Here is a 22671-nt window from a genome sequence, read left to right as displayed (position 1 = left end):
TAGTATTCTAAATAATTTGGTTAACCATTCCCATATGAAGGAATATTTACAATATGTCTAAATTTTAATACAAATCTGGCTGTGGGGAATATATTTACTCATTTATCGCTATGTGCTTCTGAATATTTCTATAGAATGAATTTCCAGAAGTGGAATTGCTATGCTACATTTAATATTTTGATAAAAATTGCCAAATGGCTGTTGAAAAAAGGTACATCATTTTTTTAACTCCTAACAGGAGCATACGGGAGGACCATTTCTCACACTCTACCAGTAGTGAATAGTATCTACCTTTTTTTAAATTTCTTATAGTCTTGTTACATTTGGTTAGTGGAGTTGGCCATTTTTTATACACTTACCAGCTATTCCCTATCATGTTAATACTTTTACATATTCTTTGCCCACTTTTTAATGGAGTTGTTTGTATTTCCCATATTGCTTTATAAGAGTTCTTTGTAAATCAGAAATATATGTTCCGTTTCTCATAGATATTGTATATATTTCCTCCTCACCTGACTCATGTCTTTCAATATTATCAAAAACTTTCACAGTGTAGGAAAGGTTTGGAAGAGATGAAATAGAAAGTCACCTACTTTTAAGATTAAAAAAAAGAAAAGATAGGGGTGTGTGATTCACATACAACGATCCAAATAATGTTCAACTTTATCAAATAAGAAAAAAAAGGTCCAGGAATTACATTGTTACAACTGTACTAGATTACTTTTGTTTTCCAACCCTTTCTAAGTAATTGAGATATAATTCACAGATCCCACCAGAGTCCAGAACATTTTCATCATCTCCCAGAAGAAAGTACATATCCATTAACAATCCTCTTTAAACATTTGGCGGAATTCACCAGGAAAGCCTGAGCCTGGGATTTTCTTTGTGGAAGGTTTCAAAGTTCCCAATTGTCTCCTTAGTTGTAATAGGTCAAGTCCAAATTTCTTCTTGAGTTAATTTTGGTAGTTTGTGTCTTTCTCAAATTGTGTCCCTTTCATCTGGTTTATCTAGTTTGTGGGCATACAGTTGTTCATAGTATTTCCTTATAGACATTTTTATTTCTGTAAGGTCAGTACTGATGGCCCCTTCTTCATTCTTGATTTTAGTAAGTTGAGCCTTTTTCCTTTTTTCTTGCTCAGTCTAGCTAAAGGTTTGTCCATTTTGTTGATGTTTTCAAAGAACCAACTTTTGCTTTTGTTGATTTTCTGTATTGTTTTTGTCTTCTCAATTTCCTCTCTCATCTTTATTGTTTTTATTTTTCCTCTTGCTTTCAGTTGAGTTTGCCCCTTTTTAAATTTCTTAAGGTAGGTTATTAGGCTATTGATTGAGATCTTTCTTCTTTTTAAATATAGGCATTTATAGCTGTAAATTTCATTTTAGTTTCTGCTTTAGCTGTATTCAGTAAGTTCTTGTTTTAATTTATCTCAAAGTATTTTCTAAAGTCTCATGATTTTTTTTCTTTGACCTATTGTTGTTTAAGAGTATGTTATTTAACTTATTCCAGACATTATGAATTTTCCAGATTTCATTCAGTTACTAATTTTTAATTCATTTGTGTTGGAGAACATACTTTGTATAATTTTAATCTTTTAAAATATATTGAAACTTGTTTTATGACCTAAAAAATGTCCTATCTTGGAGAATGTTCGGTGTGCCCTTGAGAAGAATGTACATGCTGTTGTTACCGAGTGAGTGTTCTGATCTGTTAGATCTAGTTCCTTCATCATGTATTCAAGTTTTCTGTTTCTTTGTTGATACTATGTCTAGTTGTTCTATAATTACTAAAATGGGACATTGAAGACTCCAGCTATTACTGCCCAATTGTCTATTTCTTCCTTCAATTCTGTCAGTTTTGCTTTGTGTATTTTGGAGCTCTATTATTAGGTACTTATATGTATATAATTATTAAATCTTGATGAATTGACCCTATTATTGTATAATTTTCCACATTGTCTCTAGTAATTTTGTCTTGGAGTCTGTTTTGTCTGATACTAGTATAGCTACCCCAGTTCTGTTTTAGTTATTCTTTGCATGGTGTATCTTTTTTCCATCCTTTCACTTTCAGCTTATTTGTTTCTTTGAATTTAAAATGTGTCTCTTATAGACAGCATATTTTTGGATCATTTAAAAATTCATCCTGTCAGTCTCTGTATTCTATTTGAAGTATTTAACCCATTTCCATTTAATGTAAACATTTGCCTTTAATTGTTTTTAACAAATACCTCAGTGGGTGGTGGTGGGGAGAGGCTTTTCACACTGAGGGAGCTCTGACTTAGGTCAGATTAGGGTTTGTCAGGGAACCACCAGAGAGGCAGAATGATAGTTCTCTGGGAATGGAGATTTGAAGAAGTTCCAGCTTGATTCTTCCCCCTCTAGTGGCTGCTAGACTGCTGATTTGCAGAGTAATTGTAAAGCTGTTGGCTTTCAAGGCTTTCATAAAGCTGGAGAACAGGGGGTTAGAGTAAGGCAAGTTAAAATGCTACAAAGCTCACTTCATCCCAAGATTCAGCCATGTCTCTTGATTAATGCTTTATGGAGTACTGCAAGCCTTTGGTTAATTTCCAGTGTTGTAACAAAGTTGATTCTAACATTTTCCCCAGTTTTCTCATTGCTTTTTTGGAGGAGAGATTTTTTTGGAGGTCCTTATTCTACCATTTTTATTGATATCACCTGCTTACGGTTTTATTATTAAAAGTATTTTGAGGGGCACCTGGGTGGCTCAGTCGTTAAGCGCTTGCCTTCAGCTCAGGTCATGATCCCAGGCTCTTGGGATCAAGCAAGATTAGCATGGGGGTGGTGAGGAGGGGGTTCCCTGCTCAGCAGGGAGCCTGCTTTTCCCTCTGCCCCTCCCCTTGCTTGTGCTCTCTCAAATAAATAAAATCTTAAAAAAAATAAAAGTATTTTAAACCACACTGAATACTTGGCATCATCATATTTGATTAGCTAAGATAACTCAGTTTTGTCATTAATTCACTGTATCCTGGGCAAGTTATACTATAGAACCTTTCAGCTTCAGTTCCATTGCTTGAAAAATGGTTAGTTGTCAAGTGAAGACTCGTGTTTCCCACCTCCTAATTCTGAGCTTCTGATGGCCATATCTTCATCTGCATTCTCACTTCTTCCTAATGCAGCTTTTACTGAGTTAAAAAAAACCTCTTATCACACTCTGTCAATCATATTTTTGTAATAATTATTTTATTCTGAACTGTAAATATTCTTCCAGTAGCATCACTGTGGCTTTTGGCTTTTTATTCTTGCTGAGAAATTAAAAATGCAGCTGTTGTGTGTTTTACCATAATAAAAAAAATGCAGTTGTTCTTCCCACCAACATCACAGGTTAGCAGCTCCTTCGCATGAAGTGGAAGGAGAGGCCTTTAAATCAGCCCTCCTGTGCTGGGGGATGATCTCCAAGTCTGGAAGCAAGACGCCATGTTCCCTGAGCCCTTTCTTGAGGCTGCCGGAGAACTCAGTCACTGAATGCACTGTCCGGTCATGGATTTCAGTCACCACTTTGATGGAATCATCTCCGTGAAGTGCAGCCCCTTTTCTTGGGTTCCAGCTTCCTTCTGGTGGTTCTGTAGTACAGATGTCCAAAGGACATGGACACAGACCCCCTCCCCACACTCTTGTTCATTTTTGTTCCAGGTGCCCTCTCACTCCCCTCCTTGTGAGGTGAAGCCAGCCCCGTGGTCTCTTGTTTCTGGGGTTCGGGGTCAGGCCACTCCTCTCAGGTTCATCCTCCCATTTTTCAGGAGACTACAGGTGGTGGTGAGGGGGTGGCCAGAACATTATCCTTACTTTTCTCTCCCCACCGAAGTGGGGCTGATTGACACGGGTGAGTCATGGATGTCCTGGTGGTATGGCCAGGCGAGCTGGCCGGCAGTCATTGTGGGAGAGAATGGCCTTCTGATCAACCCCTCTGCCCCATCTTAATCCCTTTTCCCCGGCTTCCAGCCCCTGCATGTTTGTTTGCAGAAGGCCAGCACATGAGCCTGTGATGGGTCCGTGGCTCCACGGGGCCCCTTCCATGTCCTATCCGTCTGCCCAGAGCCCCACTCCTAGCTCTGAGAGCTCTGCAGGCCCCTGAGTTGTCTGGCCCATGCAGGGAATTTGCTGCTGATCCCTGCTCACCCTCCTCAGCGTGGCTCAGCCCCCAGCAGGCAGCAGGGAGCAGGTATTTGCTGACTGGCACCAGCTTCTAACCCACAGGGCCCCTTGTGCCCTCTGCCAGCCCCTGTTTCCATGTGGACCCTGCCCCTCTGGGTCTGCCACCCCTCCCTCCCGCCCACCCATCTTGTGCAGGCTGCTCCCCAGCCACAGAGCATCTCCTGTGGGCGGCACTATTTCCACATCCCCGCGAGTTAGGGACGGGACAGCCAGAGCAGGCCTCTTGTGGAGGTGGTGTGGGTGGGCACCCATGTGCTGCATCCCGAGAGATGCCAAAAATACCAGTGAGCAATGATCCCTCCCATTAGCTCCATCCTTCTCTTATGCATTACATCACCTCCTTCCGTCCTGCACATGCCCATGTGACTGCTGGTGAGAAGTGGGAAACTGAGGCCAGACTGGAAAGTGACAGCCAGGACTCCAGTGCAGACAGCAGCTTGGTGCTCTTTCTGTTCTACTCAGGTCCAGCTTTCCCCTGTCTCTCTTTGTGGTTTTTTAAAGTTTTTATTTAAATTCCAGTTAGCATGCAGTGTGGTATTCGTTTCAGGCATACAATAGAGTGATTCACCACTTCCATACATCACCTGTGCTCGCCACAAGTGCTCTCCCCTATTTGCGTTAGAATTTTGTAGCCTCTGGCTCTTTGTGCAAGTTGCACTTTGTGTTAGCATCGGCCAAACGCAATCTCCTCAAGGTGGTGTGAGGCCCCTGGGAGCCAGGTGCGGTCGCTTCTGCCCCAGGCTAGGCTCCCAAGGGGCAGGTCTCTGGCCGCCAGCACAGGTGCCTGATAAACAGCATGGTTTTCCTGCAGCTCCGCTTCTTTTCTGCTTTGAGCTCCCAGGGTTGCATGGGCTCCAGTCTTGACCTCAGCCAGTGTGGTGTTTCTCCCAGCCCTCGGCACCCAGGGAGTAGCACCTGTGTTCTGGGAGGTGGCCTGTGGTGCTTGGTATCCGGATGGGAGAAATGCTTCTGGTGCTTGGTGCCCTGACCTATCAAGACCCCTGTCCTCCCTCTTCTGGGCCAGTTGCTCTGGGCTGGCATTGAGGCTTCCTTCACCGTCATCCCTTGGAGTTTGGGGACCTGCCTTACCCCAGGTGACCCCTGAGGCGTGGGAGTTCTTCTACCCCCTGCTTCTCCTGGGGCTTAGAAGGTCCCTGGACAAAGTAAGCCTTGCTCTCCTGAGCACCCCTCATGGCTGTTTCTGCCCAAGAATCTTGCTGCCTGCGTCCACCTGGGTTTGTGTCACTCTAAGGCACTTGCCCTTCATCCTTTGCCAGGCTGTTTCCCACCAGAGGGAAGAGGCAAGTCCCCCATGACCCCATGGGCACATGCAGGGAATGCCACAGGGCATAGAGTTTGCTTATCCTGCCCACCTCTGAGCTGTACGTCAGCAACTCTGACACAGGGGTTATGCCTTTGCCCCCATGCAAATCTACAGTGAACCCTCCTTCACTCACCGATACCTGCTTTATCATGCATTCCAGCCTGTCCTGCGTGCAGCTGTCCTGAAAGTGCACCAAACGCTCTTGTCCTGCAGATCTTAATAAGTGGAGCCAAACAAAGCTTATCTGTGACTTCAGAGGGTCCAGATAGTTTGACCTCGTTTATCTAGCCCCTGTTTGCTCAGAGAATTAGTTTCTTTTGTGCATAAGGCTTGCAAAGCCTTGTCTGGTATTTAAAAAACCAGGAAAACAGACTTTGTGGCTAGAACGTCATGGATAGCTGGCTTTAGGAACAGCTGGATCGACGACTCTAAAGAAAGTGCCCGGGTGCATTTGCGGTTCTCTCGTCGTGTCTTGGTGCTGCTTTCCTCTCTAGACTCACATCTTCCCAGACTCAACAGGAAAGAATTATTTTCAACAGTTCCAGAAAAGCGCTGGCTCTCTCTTTGGCCTGGAATAAGTCGTGTGTCTGTCCCTGCAGCAGCCACTCTTGCTAGGGGCTGGAACTACATTGACCTGGCCGATCGCTGTAGCTCCTGTCTTGGACCACATGGTGGCCGGAGAGTCAGACCTTGGCACGTTCTTACTGAGTCCATGAGCTCACATGGTTTCCACCCCTCCTACCCCCTCCCTGTTCAGCAGTGCCCAGGAATGGAGTTGCTGCCCCTTCCAGCCAGTTGAAGTAGCATGCAGCCTGGACAGTCTTAACCTTCCCCTGCTGCATGGGTTTCTGCTCCTAAGAGGCTGCGGTCCTCAGTTTTGCTTTGTTTGAACTTCAGTGACTTAAAGGAAAACCTTTTGTTGGTGGAGGCTGCAGCACTGGACACAGACCCATGTGCTCCCCACTCCACCCCCAGTTTGTGCTTTAGCTGCATCAGCCCTACTATTCCCTGGCGCTCCCCTGAGGGCTGGGAATCATTCTGTCCCTTCCCCAACAAGTCCAGTTTTCTAGCCCTTCTGAGTGCAGCCTAGCCAGGAGTAGGCAGGTAGATCTCTCTGGGCTACCCTAAGCCTGTATAGTAAGCAGCATTTCAGAAGGGGGCTGGATCAGTGTGAAGAGCCCTCCTCCCCCAGCCAATGATGCTGTGCGCCCAGCTCCCACCACGAGGTCATGGACACTAGCATTGCCTGGATTGTGCAGGCACCAGTCTTGCAGCCGCTTCTTATCCTTATGGGCGAGCACTGTGTCCTTACACACGTCCTGTGTGTCTCACCAGAATGCTCACCTAATGACGGGAGGGCCACACTCACAGGTCTTGACGCACCGTAGGATAGTGGTTCTCTACCCTGGCTGCCACTGAAACCACTAAGAAAATACTGACACCTGGGTCCCATGGCCAGCAATTGGGCTGGGGCATCACCTGAGTATCAGGAGTTTCAAAACCTCCCCAGGTGATTCTGATGTGCAACAAGGGTTGGGAACAACCACCCTAAAGCAGTGGTTCTCAGACTTAGACATGCAGAGGAATGACCTGGGGGATCTTGTTCTAGTAGGGATTCTGCATCCGTAGGTCTGGGCGGGGACTGACAGTCTGCACCACTCACCAGCTCCCAGGCAATGCTGAGGCAGTTGGTCCCTGGGGGCAGTCAGTAGGGGCAGGCAGGTCCCTCCCTTGGATGGCAGTGGGGGTGTCAGATTTGGCCACAGGGTTAGCTGATGCAGCTCCCAGAGAGAGCTCCAGGAAGGGGGCTCCCCAGCACCTCTGTCCTCCCTCAGAGCCCACTGTGACTATCAGGTATTCTGGGTCACTTCTTGCCTCGACGCCCTTATCATTGGAGAGAAACTAGGTGGAGAGGGAAGCTAGCCTCTGAACTGTGCAGCTACTTGATCTGCTGCCGGAGACCTGGAAATCCTGTTCTGCGTGAGGAGCAGGCACCGGGCAAACATGCTCAGAAACAGCAGCCCCGTGGTCTCAGTACTCCACCTCCTCCCTGTGCCTGGGCTGCTGCTTCCTGCTTTGCCCACTGCCACCTGCTGACTCTTTCCCTGATTAACGACTCAGAGTTGCCTGGCATGGACAAGATACTCACAGTACTCAGTTCAGCCAACATTTAAAGAGTAAACATATATGAAATATTTACAGCAATTCTTGGCATGTGGTGAGCTGCCATCATCTTCAGGCTTTGGCTCACTAGAAGGCAGAATCTGAGAAATCCCCAGTGTTCTCACATGTTCATGAGGTCTTGCCAGATCAACGCACCTGCCTCTCTGTGGTCACTTTCCTGTGCATCAGCCAAGTAGAGAATGCATGCCGTTCTCCCTGCAAGACTCGAGTACCGTGCTTAGTCCTGTGTCTGCAAATGACCCTGGCCAGTAGGAGGAGAACATGATTTATATGTTGCACTGTGTTCATCACTGTGCATTTATTAAGCACCTGCTGCACACTTGGCACCTTGGGATAAAAAGAAATAACCAGATTTATTGGTATTGTCCTCAAAGAATTCACAGTCTAGTTGAAGAAGCCAGCTATGACCCATGAGACTGCAAAAGTCATTAATTGCTAAGTGTTGTGGGAGCTCTGTGTACTACACCCAAATCCCATGGAAATATTTCAGGAAATGGGGATTTTTCTGCTTTTTAAAGATCTTCAAAATCCAGAGAGGCTGGAATAATTTGGAACATTAATTTTCTTCACGTAACCAGCCAAATGTACGTTCACATTGCTCCATGTCCTTACTCTCCAAGCGTGGTGTCTCTAGATTATGGCATAGGAAGATATTTATGTCAAACCCGGCCAGCCCCCACATTTGAATCACACAGGAGCACTTTGTCAGGGAATCTTACCAAATGGCTGAAATAAAATCGACTATTTGAGATTTTTTTTTTCTTAGACATTCCAAAGAAAGTTAACAAAGTGAAAGACCTCCTTAAAAGTGATTATGGATTTGTTACCTAATGCAAGCTGCCCTTGGGTTTTAGCTACATGAGTGGTGAGGCTCACTCACTGAGAACGCATTTATGAAGCACCAACGGTGTGTGGGTGAAGGCTCCAGAGATGGAAAGAGCTCATCTCTGCTCTTAAGGAACCCAAGGTCCAGGAGCAGAGATGTGTAAGAAAGAATGTGGTGACTGGCCAGCGGTTCCCAGGAAGGACGCAGGGCACCAGACAAGCACAGAGTTTTCCCAGGGCCTGGGTTGGGGGTGGGAGTTGCTGACGAGTGTGGGAGGTGAAGAGCAGGAATTCCAGGCAGGTGTGCTGCACAGGGCATGGCTGCCTGTGGTTTTGCGGGGGAGAAGAGGGGAAGTAAGCGGGGGATGGGGCCAGACCGGAGGGTGGGATTACCATTGTACTTCCATTTGTGGATCACAAACAAGCAGTACTTTGAGAACCTGATGTGGAAAATGTATTTTGGGGGTGCCTGGATGGCTCAGTCAGTTAAGCATCTGCTTTCTGCTCGGGTCATGGATCTCAGGGTCCTAGGATCGAGCCCCCACATGGAGCTTCTGGCTTAGCAGGGAGCCTGCTTCTCCCTCTGCCTCTTCCCTTCCCCTTGCTCATGCTCGCTCTCTCTCTCTCTCTCTCTGTGACAAATAAATAAATAAAATCTTTAAAAGAAAACAAGATGTATTTTCATTTTACGTTCTCCTCAGCTCCAACATGTTTTATATGTTGGCTGACTCACACATCTTCACAGAAAGAGAAATGTGTGCTAATTTCACAGACCTTTATTTTTCCGAAGTAACTTAATGGTCTCTTCTGAGATCAGATACGAGTCCAAGCCACTCCTATCGTAATGGAGACTGAGGCCCAGAGAGGGAAATGATTCATTCCTAGTCATTCAGCCGGTTAGTAGCTCTTTAGCGGTGGAGCCAAGGCTAGAAGCATTCTATAGATACGTCGCCATTTCTGCCAACAGTGTTGCCGCCCCAAGGAACAGGGAGTAGCTTCCCAGAGTCCTGTGTAAGGAGTCGTTCTGATAATGATGCTGGGCTTGGTTAATGATGTGTGCCAGGGACGAGCCATGGGAGAATGGCCATGGACGTGGCCCGTGTTACCATTCCACCTTACCTTTCCTTGTGATGATAAAAACAAAGTAGTACAAAAAGCGGAAACTGTGTTTTGTGGTTAATTTCAAAATGAGGCTTCCAAAATGTTCATGTAAGTCAGTAAGCACATATTGGGCTCTGACACAGCTCTCGCTGCTGGGGACACAAAGCCGTATCCCCTGTAGCTTGGCCCTTACTAAGCTCAGTGTCAGGGCCAATGTCATGTTCAGTAAGGAACGTCAGCAGCCTGTAACAGAATGGGAAAACTCTGAAAAGTAATTTAACAGATTTATGCTCTGCAGTGCATTTGTACTGGTTGTCTAAATGAGCTGTTTTCTTCTAAATCAACTTAAAAACTAAGTGAATACCGTTTAAATAGCTAAATCAGCAAGGCAATGTTAGACGTATGAATTCGTTAAAATAAGATACCTGTATCCTTATACAGTTCAAAAAAACAAAGGCAAACAAGTCCAGATCTAGAATTTGTTTTCAGGGATTTTACACTTTCCTCAAAGCTTCGCATCTAACTCCAAACCTGAATGTTCTCCAGTTTGGACTGATCACCGGAGCATTCTGGCTTTTGCTCTCAATAACAGGAAGCTAATTCGGGGGCTCGTGGCTTAACCTGGGATCAAGCTGGCTAATGGAAAATCTGAGAAATGACCCAGAGGCAACTGAATAGGCCGGCAGGCCACATTTGTGCGGTGACCAAAGGTATCACACATGCCCACAAGGGCCAATCCTTGGTAGCTCCAGCTACCAGGTAATGATTCAGCATGGGGCATCAAGGGTTTTGGGAAACAATACAGAGAATGGGCTTTGCTCATGCTGATGGAAGTAAAGAGGTACAAGTAACTGCATTTATATAAAAATATTAAAAAATAAATGTAACAGGAATGAGGCAGCCAAGGAAATGAAACATTTGCCCCGGTAGGCTTGCACTTGCGAATGCTGGTTACCACACTGTGATATCTTTAAAGTCCCAAGTGTGTGTGGGGGCTGTTCTAGAGGCACAGAGAGGCTAAGTGCCATATGCCACGTGGAGTCTCTCCCAGTTGGCTTCTTGGCAGGCCCTCGGGGACCCCAGGTCTGCATCCCTGTTCCAGGGCAGTTCGGGGGAGGGAGGCACAGAACACAGTGGGAAGGGCCCACCAGTGGGACAGGAGACACGGTGGGACCAGAAGGGAAGCTGCGTCCTGTGACAGATGCTCACTGTGGGCCAGCCTGCACGGACGTGCCTGGCAGCCGTAGCTGAGAGGATTGCCTGCCTTGTAGTGGTACTTTCTTCTCCAGCTTGGACACAGATATGATGTGGAGACACGGGGAACAAGTGGGAAATTACCTTGGAAATGATAGGCACGGCATCTCCCAAATGAGCTCTTGGTTCCAGTGGATGAGAGCCCTCGGTGTGCCCTGCCCTGGGCAGGAACTTGCACTCCGGATCTGCCCCAGCTCTAGCCCCTCCTCAGGCTGCCAGGTCAGGAGACACAGACTCAGGGAGGGAAGACCCCAAGTCCTGATCACTTAACCCTGTCTTGCCTTCAGAAAGAAACTATTAAAGCTTCTCGTAATTATGAACAAAGTACAGTTTCAATCAGAAAAATTGCAAAACCTAGAAAAGCACAAAAGGAGAGCTTAAAATACATACAATTACATGACCCAGAAATAACTGCAGGTATTCCTCGTATACATCCAGAGACTTTCAAAAAATAGTGGGTTTTGCTGCACACACTCTTTTAGAACACAGTGCTCATCTAGGGAGGGCCCATGGACAATATTCCTGGCATCCCCTGGGGACCTGGTAGAACTGCAAGCCTGTCAGCCCCAGCCCAGGTGGGCTCAAGCAGAATCCGTGATAGGAGGCTAGTGGGTGGGTGGCTGGTACCACACCTGGGTGAGGTACAGGCTTTGATTTGAGGATCAGATTTTCCACTTCCTGGGTGGGTGATCTTGGGCAAGTTGCTTAACTTCTCTGATCCTCTTTTCTGACCTACAAAAAGGAGATGAGATGTTTAATTCAGAGAGGTTCGTGAGCATTCTGTGAGAGAAGGTATAGGCCGTCTGAGACCTGGGACCTGCTCTAGTCTCTTTCCTCTGAATAAAATGAGCCCAGGGCCCTGACACAAAGCCCTTTGATATCCTTGCAGAAAGCTTTCCTGTTGGGGGTTTATAGACTCCATTAGAATATTAGTGCACCAGGGGCATTACTGGCCTTTCGGTTTGGTTCTTCCATGTCCCAAGGGATGTATGGCTTTGGCATTGCAAAGATGGGCAAAGAAAGCAGCAAAGAAAGGAAATTCATTAACATTTTTCTGGAAATCGAGCAGAGTTTTAAGATCCAAACTGTGCCGCAGAGCACCCACTGGGGCGTGGTACAGAGGAGTGCCTGTGCAAGCGGCCTGGAGCCCACCTTCCCCTCCTATAACTCTCGGGCCCAGGGACATCCAGCACTGTGACCCCAAGATGGGGCAGGCCATAGCAGGTGGCAGCGGGATGGGCTCAGAGCATAGTGTGGCTGGCAAGGCCGGCCTGGAGCAGGAGTGGGTTGTTGCCTGGGTCTTGCTGGGTTTGCCTAGCTCATGCCGCTGGGGGAGGGCTGCTACCTGGAACCTCAGAGACATGATCCCTGAGGCCATCCCTGGCCCTTCAGTAGTTCATTCTACCTCATGGGCCCCTGAAACACCTATAGGAAATGAGGGACCCTGCCAGCCTGTTGTCCCTCTTCTGGGAGGAGGCTGAACCCTTAGCAGCTGACTCCTGCCAGCATCGAGGCAGGCGGCCTTCAGGTCTAAAGCACACAAAAGCGAGTATATATAAAAACCTTCAAAGCTCTTGGTGATTATTTCCCAAGTTCTCTCAATTCACTGCTTTCTTTTGTCACCATCACATACACGGCTCATGCTTTATTGTTTAAGTTGTAAACCGTCTGACAAGAACTTTATATAGATGCATTTTGGAAAACAGAAAAGCAAGCTAGGACTTTCTTAGAACCATCTTCCGAAGTCAGCCCCACCCCCTGCTGCCTGCCTGCTCCTTGGTTTCAGTGATAATACAGAATCACACTTGTCATCTAGAGCCTTCTGCCAACCCTCCAGACGTTGCCTGGAAACTGCTGACTGTCCTGGTTAAGCAGCCTTGAGACATTGGACAAACAGGAGGCAGGTGGCATTGTGAAGCTGGGTTTTGGGAGTCTATCACTCCTAAGTGGCCCAGCTGCAGGTATCAGAGAGGACATCTCCAGGGAGGGTGGCATCATTCTGGGGAGAGGCCTGGGAGCCTCTCCAAGCCGACGGCAACGGGTGCTTTCTCCAGTGGTATGGTTTGTGCCCCTGCCAGTTGGGCCCCTGCCAAGGAGTGGGATGAGCCAGTGCCCCACTAGCACAAGCATTTGGAGGGTCCCAGGAAAACAGACCAGAAAGCCTGTCATGGACCCAGGATAACATGAAAAAACATGTTAAAATAAAGAACAAGAAAGCAAAAGCAAAGCTAAGGAGTGTGTGTTCAGTGGCAGAGACAAAGGTGTCCCCAGCAGTGGCACCTCGCTCCAAAGGTGGCAGCACACTTAAAGGAGGGCAGGTCGTGCTGTGTGTTCTGGGGCCGGAACAGGGGGAGGCATACGACTTGACTGTGTTAGGCTCAGAATCCGCTTGGGAATTTTTTCAGCATTGGATCTTACTTCTTCCCGGGGTCAGCACCTACCCAGGTAGAAAAGGCAGCCTTACCCCATCAGTGCCCTCTGCCTGCCCCTGTGGCAAGCCCAGATTGTCACATCTGTGCGTGAAACAAAGTTCGTTATTTTTCATCCTCAGCCATTTGGCAGTGACTCCGAAGGAGGCAAGTGCTGGCTCCGGACCAGCTTCCTGCGGTTCCGGGCCACCCCCAACGACCTTCCCAACTTGGAGTGAAAGAAGCAAGTGAATGTGTTCTCAGCTTTTACTTAACTTTTACTGCTGTGTGTTTCACCCCTGCCTGGGGGGCTTGCAGGGCCTCAGGAGTGGCTGTACTTGGCAGAGGCCCCACTTCTTGTGGCCGGGGAGGTGACAGTGTTGCCAGACCTAGTGAGGCTGCTTGGGGACACAAGGAAGAAGGCTCTGGATCAGCACCCGACGGTGTCCCAAGGGCCCCAGCCACCGTAGGATGTGGGGGATGGGACCGGGAAGGCCCCTCTCTCCTGCCCTGCTGCTGGTTTCCAGCAGGATGAAAGTGCAGGGAGCTTACTCAGCACCCAGAGGGTGGCTTCCTGTGAGCAGTGCCTCAGGCCTGAGCCCAGGTGGGCTTCTGAGCACAGAGAGATGGGAGGCGGGGGTGGGAGGCCACAACTGCCATCCCCTGGGGCAAAAGAATAGACCTTCTGCATCTCTTGTCATGTTTTCCAGTATGTTTATGCCCTCCCTCATTACAGACATTAATTTATCTCCTTGGTGTGTACGAATTATTTTTCTTTGTGGCACATGCATACGGAGAGAGGAGAAGCAGGGAGCAGAAGTGGTGGGGGAATGAAAGGAAGGGAGAGGGAAAGAGGACTGGGAGCATTTTACTCTTCACGTGCCACACCTGACACTTGGATCCCCATGGCATAGTCTGTACACGGTGTGGGGGAGCGAGGGGGAGAATGTAGCAGAGGCCAGAGTAAAAGACGGTTAGAATTTTTCCTGCCCTTCAGGACCCAGCTCTGGGGACTTGTCCCCAGCTGATAGACGGGGCTGTGGGAGCTGCCCTGCTGCCCACAACTTCATCCCTGAAGCTATGTGGTTCCTGGTGCAGTGGGTTCTGTCCCAGTGGTGCAGAGGAAGCAGAGCCGTGGCCTGACTGAGCTTCACTTGCTCAGGAGAAACAAGTCATAGGTCTTGTTCCCCGGATGGAGATTTCTCAGTATGGCAGCCTCTGTCAGTCAGGTGATTGTCACATCTGTGCATCACCTGGGCTGGTTGGATGGTCTTGGGATGTAGATGGTGTGCCTTCGGCAGCACACCCCTTGGCAATGTGGGGGACATTCAGGGACTTGGGGGCAGATGGTCCACCCCACCGAGCCTCACTCTTTTCTTCTGTTACCAAGGGGCAGCCACCCAGCAATTTAGGATTCCCTGTGAAGCCAGGCCTTTGTGCTGTGTAAAGCCCTATGCCTGGGAGTCCTCCTCATCATTGTTCTTATTTCAGAAAAATCTTTTTACTGATAATTATTCAGCCTCAGTGTCTGAGTCTGCCTATTTTGAGTGGGCCAGAATGAGAGGTGGTGTTATGTCTCCTTATTAATAGGCCTTGGAGCATGACTTCCTACCAAAAACAAAACAAAAAAAATCTCAGCAGTGCATCTGCCGTGCTGCTGAAATGCCAATCACGTATGTAACATCCTAGATAAATGAAGCTGTAAGAACTTTCTTTGTGTCAGTAGTTTTGGTATACGTCATTTAAAAAGCAGGTTTATGGGGGAACCTGGGTGGCTCAATTGGTTAAGCATCCGACGTCAGCTTGGGTCATATCTCAGGGTCCTGGGACTGGGCTCCATCTTGGGCTCCCTGCTCAGTGGGAAGTCTGCTTCTCCCTCTCTCTGCCCCTCCCCCTGCTCATGCACATGTATGCACTCCCTCCCTCCCTCCCTCCCTCTCTCTCTCTGTCAAATAAATAAAATCTTTCTGGAAAATGGAGAGTTTATTATCTCAGTAAACTGATGAAGTTAAATGTGATCCAGCCCTGGGAAAGCTTCCCTATGCCTTGGTTTCTAGTGTCCCCTTGGTCAGATGTGTGTGCGGCCGTCTGCCCAAGGTACAGCTCTCCCTTCAAGATGGAAAGCTTCTAAGTCACACAGCATCTTGGCAAGACATCCCCAGCATTAGAGTGAATTCATATGCTGTTTCACCGAGAACTGTGCAAATACAGTATCTACATTAAGGTTGCAAAGTTGGAAGGTCTTGAGCTCACTTCTTTTTGAAATAATAGTTTTGTAGAAGTCTCTAACAGAATTTTTTTCACTTTAATAACCGGAGAATGTCTAAACTAGCATTCTTCAAATTTCATATGCAAACTTTCACTCCTGGATGTGTAAAAGCAGGTTCTTCCGGTGAGAGCTGGCATGTACCACAGTCTGAGATGTAAGTTTTATTGAGGAATATTGACGGAGGCTTAGGCTTCATGTGTGAACACAGGTTCATGTGTGCCTGTCTCCATGTACACACTGCGTCGTATGCATTCCCAGCTAAGTAGCTTATCAGTTTGCCCATTTACGAGGATTCCTAATACCATGAAATCATCTGTTATGTAAATTTCCAAAAAAATGGCATAGGTTATCCAATATAAGATACTTGTTTATATGCTCATAACTTATGCTGTTTATCTTATGGATGACCAAGTTTGTTTGAATGAAACTTCTTTCTTTTCTTTTTCTTTTTAAAAATTTTTAATTCCAGTATAATTAACATACAGCATTATATTCGGTTCAGGGGTAAAACAGTGATTCAACAATTTTTAAATAATTTTTTATTCTATTATATACAGTACATCAGTAGTTTTTGATGGAGTGTTCCATGAGTCATTGTTTATGTATAACACCCAGTGCTCCATGCAGTACGTGCCCTCCTTGATATCCATCACCAGGCTAACCCATCCCCTCACCCCACTCCCCTCTAAAACCCTCAGTTTGTTTCCCAGAGTTCATAGTCTCTCATGGTTCATCACCCCCTCCGATTCCCCCCGTTCATTTTTCCCTTCCTTCTCCTAATGTCCATGCTATTCTTTATGTTCCGCAAATAAGCGAAACCATATAATTGTCTTCTCTGTTTGACTTCTTTCACTCAGCATAATCTCCTCCAGTCCCATCCATGTCGAATGCAAATGTCGAGTATTCATCCTTTCTGATGGCTGAGTAATATTCCTTTGTATATATGCACCACATCTTCTTTGTCCAGTCGTCTGTTGGAGAATATCTCAGCTCTTTCCACAGTTTGGCTATTGTGGGCATTGCTGTGATACACATTGAGGTGCATGTGCTCCTTCTTTTTACTGTATCTGTATCTTTGGGGTAAATACCCAGTAGTGCAATTGCTGGGTCATAGGGTAGCTCTATTTTTAACTTTTTGAGGAAGCTCCCCACTGTTTTCCTAAGTGGCTGCACCAGCTTGCATTCTCACCAACAGTGTAAGAGGGTTCACCTTTTGCCACAACCTCCCCAACGTTTTTGTTTCTTGTCTTGTTGATTTTTGCCATTCTAACTGGTGTAAGGTGATATCTCACTGTGGTTTTAATTTGAATTTCTCTGATGGCTGATGATGTTGAACATTTTTCATGTGTCTGTTAGCCATTTGTATTTCTTCTTTGGAGAAGTGTCTATTCATGTCTTCTGCCCATTTTTTGACTTATTTGTTTGATGGTGTTGAGTTTGAGACGTTCTTTATAGATCGTGGATACCAGCCCTTTATCTGTAGTGTCATTTGCAAATATCTTTTTCCCATTCATGGGTTGTCTTTTTGTTTTGTTGACTGTTTCCTTTGCTGTGCAGAAGCTTTTTACCTTGATGAAGTATATATATAGAAGAATGAAACTCGATCATTCTCTTGCACCATACACAAAGATAAACTCTAAATGGATGAAAGACCTCAATGTGAGACAGGAGTCCATCAAAATCCTAGAGGAGAACATAAGCACTAACCTTTTTGACATTGGCCATAGCAACTTCTTTCAAAGCAAAACGTCTCCAAAGGCAAAGGGAACAAAAGCAAAAGTGAACTTCCTGGACTTCATCAAGAAACTCGTCGTTTCTTTGCAAAGAAACAGGCCAGTGAAATGTGGCCAGTGCCTCATTCTTTCCAGAATTCCTTGCTGTTCCTACCCAGCCCATAGCCTAAGGGAAGCCTGAGGATGGGGCCAAGGCATCTGGAGCAGGGCCGTCCTCTGCATCCATATTCCTTCACTCCTGAAGGCCATCGAACTTTAGCTCTGCATGATTGTCCCTCAGTAATGTCTAAAGGAAGACAATGGACAGGCAGAACTCGGACTGAAGAAGTGTGACATGGTTTAGCTAAGTGGAGTGAGAAGTGGCCTTGGGAATTGACTGGGTAATTGAGACTGTCTCATTTTTATCAGGAGGTGATTCTTTTATCTAGCAAGTGTTATAGGTGCCTCTGGTTCCTCCTCCCCCCCGCCCCACCTTCCTTCCTCCATTCAGCAGTATTTACTGAGCACCTGTTGTACATTCCCAATGCTGACTTAGTCTTCAAGTTTTGATACGGGATGACTCGCTTCCCTAGGCCAAGCCTAATTTTAGTGTTTCATAAGATAAACAATTACAGGATACTGGAAACTTCAAAACTGACCACCCAGTATGTTCCTTTACTCTCCCCTCTTGCTCCACTCAAAGCACTGTGGCTCAATGTCTGAGTTCTTTGGTTTCAACCTTTTGCTCATAAGACTTCTTGGCTTTCTTTTCTCCCAAATGTCAAAATGGATCTATCCACCACTCCCCACCCCCCGCTTCCTTTCTGACAGGTGGCCAGAGAAGGTTTTGTGCACACGCATCTAGGTATCAGAGAAATGGCTGTGGTAAAGCCAGCCTTGATAGCCCTGTCACTTTGGGGTGGATACAGTGGTCAAGGCTGCTCTGGAGGATAATAATATCTATCATGAATCACGGAGCTGCCACAATTTTTGAAGAGAGATTTCTCACAGGAGCTTTGCAAGCATTACACATTCCATTTGCCTCAGTAATGTGAAACTTATTTTTCTAAAAAAGGTGCAGGCGGATCCTGGTGTGACTCACTAGAGAACAATAGTTAAGTCACAGTTTATTTTTATCTTTTTTTTCAAGAAAAGGAAAAATTGATTAAATGTATAGGGAATATAAGCAGGCTTAAATATATAAAACAGAACTGGATCAAAGAATCATGCGAATACAGATAATGATTAAAATTGGCAAATGCTGTTACCAAGAGGTGTGCTGTGGGAGGTCCTGGGTCATCCTGAAGGGACACATCGGTCTTTGTGAGGAAACAAAATTGAGGATAAGTTGGAATTAATAAGGAAAACAAGTAGGGTGTGAGGGTAGGGAAGAGCGTGTTCGAGCAGAACAGCATCTGCAAAGGCCCTGGGCTGGAAAGAAATGGAACGTTGTGTGAAAAGAGAGTAGGGCTAGGGCACACATTTGTGCCATCTGTGCACAGGGCCTCTGGCTGAAATCCAGACTCCTTTCCCCTCTTGTCCATACTCAGATTTACCCACCTGTATATTTGCTCTCTGTTCCTGTCCACATCTTCAGCTTCTATCTGAGATCATAGCCTCCTTCCTTTAGCATTTGTTTTAGTGTGGGATTGCTGGAGACAAATTGTATCACATCTTCTGTTCCAAAAAGCTATCTCACCTTTTTTTTTTTTTTCTGGTAACACTTTTTTTTTTTATCCAAGAGCTTTGTTGACATATAATTTATGTACCATAAACTTCACCTGTTTAAAGTGCACTGTCAACAGGTATTGGAGGATTTATATAGAGTGTGCAACTATGAACATAATCTAACTTTAGAATGTACTCATCTCACCCAAAAGAAACCTTGTGCCCACTAGCAGTCTCTTCCCACTCTACCTCTCTTCCCCCAGCTCCCCACCCCCCAGCCCTAGGCAAACACTAATCTACTTTCCATCTCTAGGGATTTGCCCATTCTGGGTATTTCATTGAGGTTGTAGTCTTTTGCAACGTAGTGTTCACAGTTGATCCAAATTGTAGCATGAATCAGTACTTCATTCGTTTTTATGGCTGAATAATATTCTATCATATGTATATACCACATTTTTTTAAAAGATTTTATTTATTTATTAAAGTGAGTGTGAGAGAGAGACAAAGAGCAAGCACAAGAATGGGGAATGGCAGGCAGGGGAGCAGCAGGCTCCCTGCTGAGCAAGGAGCCCAATGTGGGACTCAGTTCCAGGACCCTGAGATCATGACCTGAGCCGAAGGCAGAGGCTTTAACCAACTGAGCCACCCGGGTGCCGCCATATTTTTTTATTTGCTCATCAACTGATGAACATTTGGGATATTTCTACTTTTTGGTTATTAGAAATAATGCTGCTATGAACATTAGTGGACAAGTTTTTGTGTGCCCTCTTTTTCATTTTTTTGGTTATAAAATACACACAACAGAAAATTTATCATCTTAACCATTTTTAAGTGTGCAGTTCATTATTAACTACATTCATATTGTCATGCAACCATCCCCACCGTCTGTCTCCAGAATGCTTTTCACCATGCAAAACAAGAAGTCTGTTCCCGTTAAACAGTCACTCCCCATTAAACAGATCCTCCCCATTACGGCTCTCCCCAGCCTCTAGAAACCACCGTTCTACTTTCTGTCTCCATGATTTTGACTCTTCTGAGTAGTGGAATCATAGAGCATTTGTCTTTTCATGATCGGCTTATTTCACTTAGCAAAATGTCAAGGTTCCTCCACATTGTAGCTTATTTAAGAATTGCCTTCCTTTTAAGGATGACAAGGAAAAACTTTCTTCTGTTATTTTGCTGGTTTTTTTCTATATCTTATAGATTTTTATCACTAATTTCATGCATTACAGTCTTCTTTTGTGTTTAGTTGATTTTTTTGGTAGTGAAATGTTTCAGTTCCTTTCTTCTTTCCCTTTGTACATATTCTGTAGCCCCATCCTTTGTGGTTCCCATGGGAATAACATTTGACATCCTAAAGTTGTAACACTTTAATTTGGATTTATACCATCTTAGCTTTAGTAACACACAAAACCCTAGTCCCCTTACAAGTCTGTCTTCATCTGTTTCAGTTGTTCATGTCACAGAATAACATCTTTATGCATTGTGTGTCCAAAAACACAAACTAGTAATTAAAAAATACATCATTCTGTTATATAATGTAGAAAACAAAATGAGGAATTACATACCAAAACTACAACATTGCAAGGTCTTCGACTACCAATTCCTTTTTAAGAAACATTTTAGGGTGGGGCACCTGGATGGCTCAGTCGGTTAAGAGTCTGCCCTCAGCTCAGATCATGATCCCAGGTCCTGGATTGAGCCCTGAATTGGGCTCCCTGCTACATGAAGAGTTTACTTCTCCCTTCTCTTCCCCTTTCCCCCTGCTTGTGCACACACACTCTCTCTCAAATAAAAACATAAAATCTTAAAAAGAAAAAATAGCACCTCACTAAGTCAGTAGAGCATGCAACTTTTGATCTTAGGGTCATGAGTTCAAGCCCCATGCTGGGTGTGGAAGCCTACTTAAAAAGAATTTTTTAAAAAGCAAAGAAGTAGATTAATTCTTCTCAAAAAATAAAAATAAATTTAAAATGTATTAGATTGGAGTTCGGTCTTTCCACCACCATGGCCGCTGCCACGCTCAGCTTTGGAAGAGGCTTACCTCTGGTGTCCTCCATTGTAGCAAAAAGAAGGTCTGGTTGGATCTCAATGAGACCAACGTAATTACCAGAGCCAACTCCCATCAGCAGATCTGGAAGCTGATCAAAGATGGGCTGATCATCGGGGAGCCTGTGACTATCCATTCCTGGAGTCCATGGCAGAAAAACACTTTGGCCCCCCTGGAAAGCAGGCATATGGGCACAGGGGGAGTGAAAGGCTACTGCTAACACTCAGATGACCAGGAAGATTACCTAGATGAGGAGGATGAGAATTATGTACTGGCTGCTTAGAAGATACTGTGAACCTAGGAAGACTGACAGCCACATGTGTCACAGCCTGTACTTGAAAATGGAGGTAACATGTGGAAAAACAAACACATTCTCATTGAACACATCCATAGGCTGATGTCATACAAGAAGCTTCTGGGACTGAGGTGAGGCCTGCAGGTCTAAGACTAAGAAGGTACCTAAGTGCCTTGAAGAGCGGCTCCAGGCCAAGAAGGAGGAAATTATGACTCTGTCCAACGAGGAAGAGGCCAAGAACCAAAGTTCCCCCTCTTTTGTCTACACATAGTGGCCTCGGCATTTACACAGATCAGTCATTCAATAAAACAAACCTTTATCTCCCCCCCAAAAAGAAAGGTATTAGTCTCTTAAGTCACATAGAAAATAAAAAGTGGAGTTATAAACCCATGTGCCCATGTGTTTACCTTTACTAAGATATTTCTTCATATGGCTTCAAATTACTGTCTAGTGCCCTTTCATTCACCCTGCAGGACACCCTTGAACAAATATTTCTTGCAGGGCAGAGCTGGTGGTAATGAACTCAGGTTTTGTTTATCTGGAGATAGCTTAATTTATCCTTCCCTTTTGAAGAGAAACTTTGCCACATATAATGTTCTTGGTTGACATTTTTCTTTTTAGCACATTGACTATATCAGCCCACTGCCTTCTGCCTTCTAGACTCTCTGAGAGAAGTCTGCTTTATTGGGGATCTCCTGCATGTGATGACTTGCTTCTTCCATGATTCTTTTTATCTTTGGACTTCAACAGTTTGATTATAACGTATCTCAGTGTGGGTATTTCATCCTGTTTGGAGTTCATTGACTCCTTGAATGTTTATATTCATGTCTTTTCATCAAATTTGGGAACTTTAAAGTCACTATTTCTTCAGATATTCTCTCTGCTTCCTTTTTTCTCTCTCCTTCTGGGACTCCCACAATGCCTAGGTTTGTTTACTTGGTGGTGCCCATAATATTCTTTTTTTATCCTTCTTGTTTCTCTAAGACTGGAGTAATGCTCTTTCGTTTTTTATTTTAATAATTTGAATCTTCTCTCCTTTTATTTAGCTGAAGGTCTGTCCATTTTACTTCAGTCTTTTCTCTTTCTGTTCCTCAAACTCAATAATTTCCATGGACCTGCCTTCAAGTTTTCCAATTCTTTCTTCTGCCTGCTGAATCCTGCCTTTGAATCCTAGTGACTCTTTCAATTACTGTACTTCTCAGCTCCAGAATTTATTTTTGTTTCTTTTTAGGTTTTCTCCTTTATTAACATTTCCATTTTGTTCATACATTGCTTTATTGACTTTCTCCACATCTTTCTTTAGTTCTTTAGATACTTGTTTTAAGGTCTTTGTCCAGTAGATCTGCCTTGGGCCTTTTTTTAGGGATAGATTCAAAACTGGACATTTGATTCTAATAATGTGGTAACTCTGGAA

At 45.3% G+C, this 22671-nt stretch overlaps 1 protein-coding gene and 1 pseudogene across 3 annotated transcripts in view; both read left to right on the top strand.

Annotated features, from left to right (window-relative positions):
• The window catches only part of LOC122915423, a 63001-nt pseudogene extending 41473 nt beyond the window's left edge, over positions 1 to 21528 (top strand).
• Positions 1 to 22671, top strand: part of CRACDL (CRACD like) — a 130545-nt gene that overhangs the window by 43363 nt on the left and 64511 nt on the right. The window lies entirely within an intron of this gene.

This window comes from Neovison vison, chromosome 8 (genome assembly GCF_020171115.1).
Source record: "Neovison vison isolate M4711 chromosome 8, ASM_NN_V1, whole genome shotgun sequence".
NCBI classification, from domain to species: Eukaryota; Metazoa; Chordata; class Mammalia; order Carnivora; family Mustelidae; genus Neogale; species Neogale vison.
Note: the sequence above shows the minus strand (reverse complement) of the source record. Positions and strands in the feature narration are given on the sequence as shown.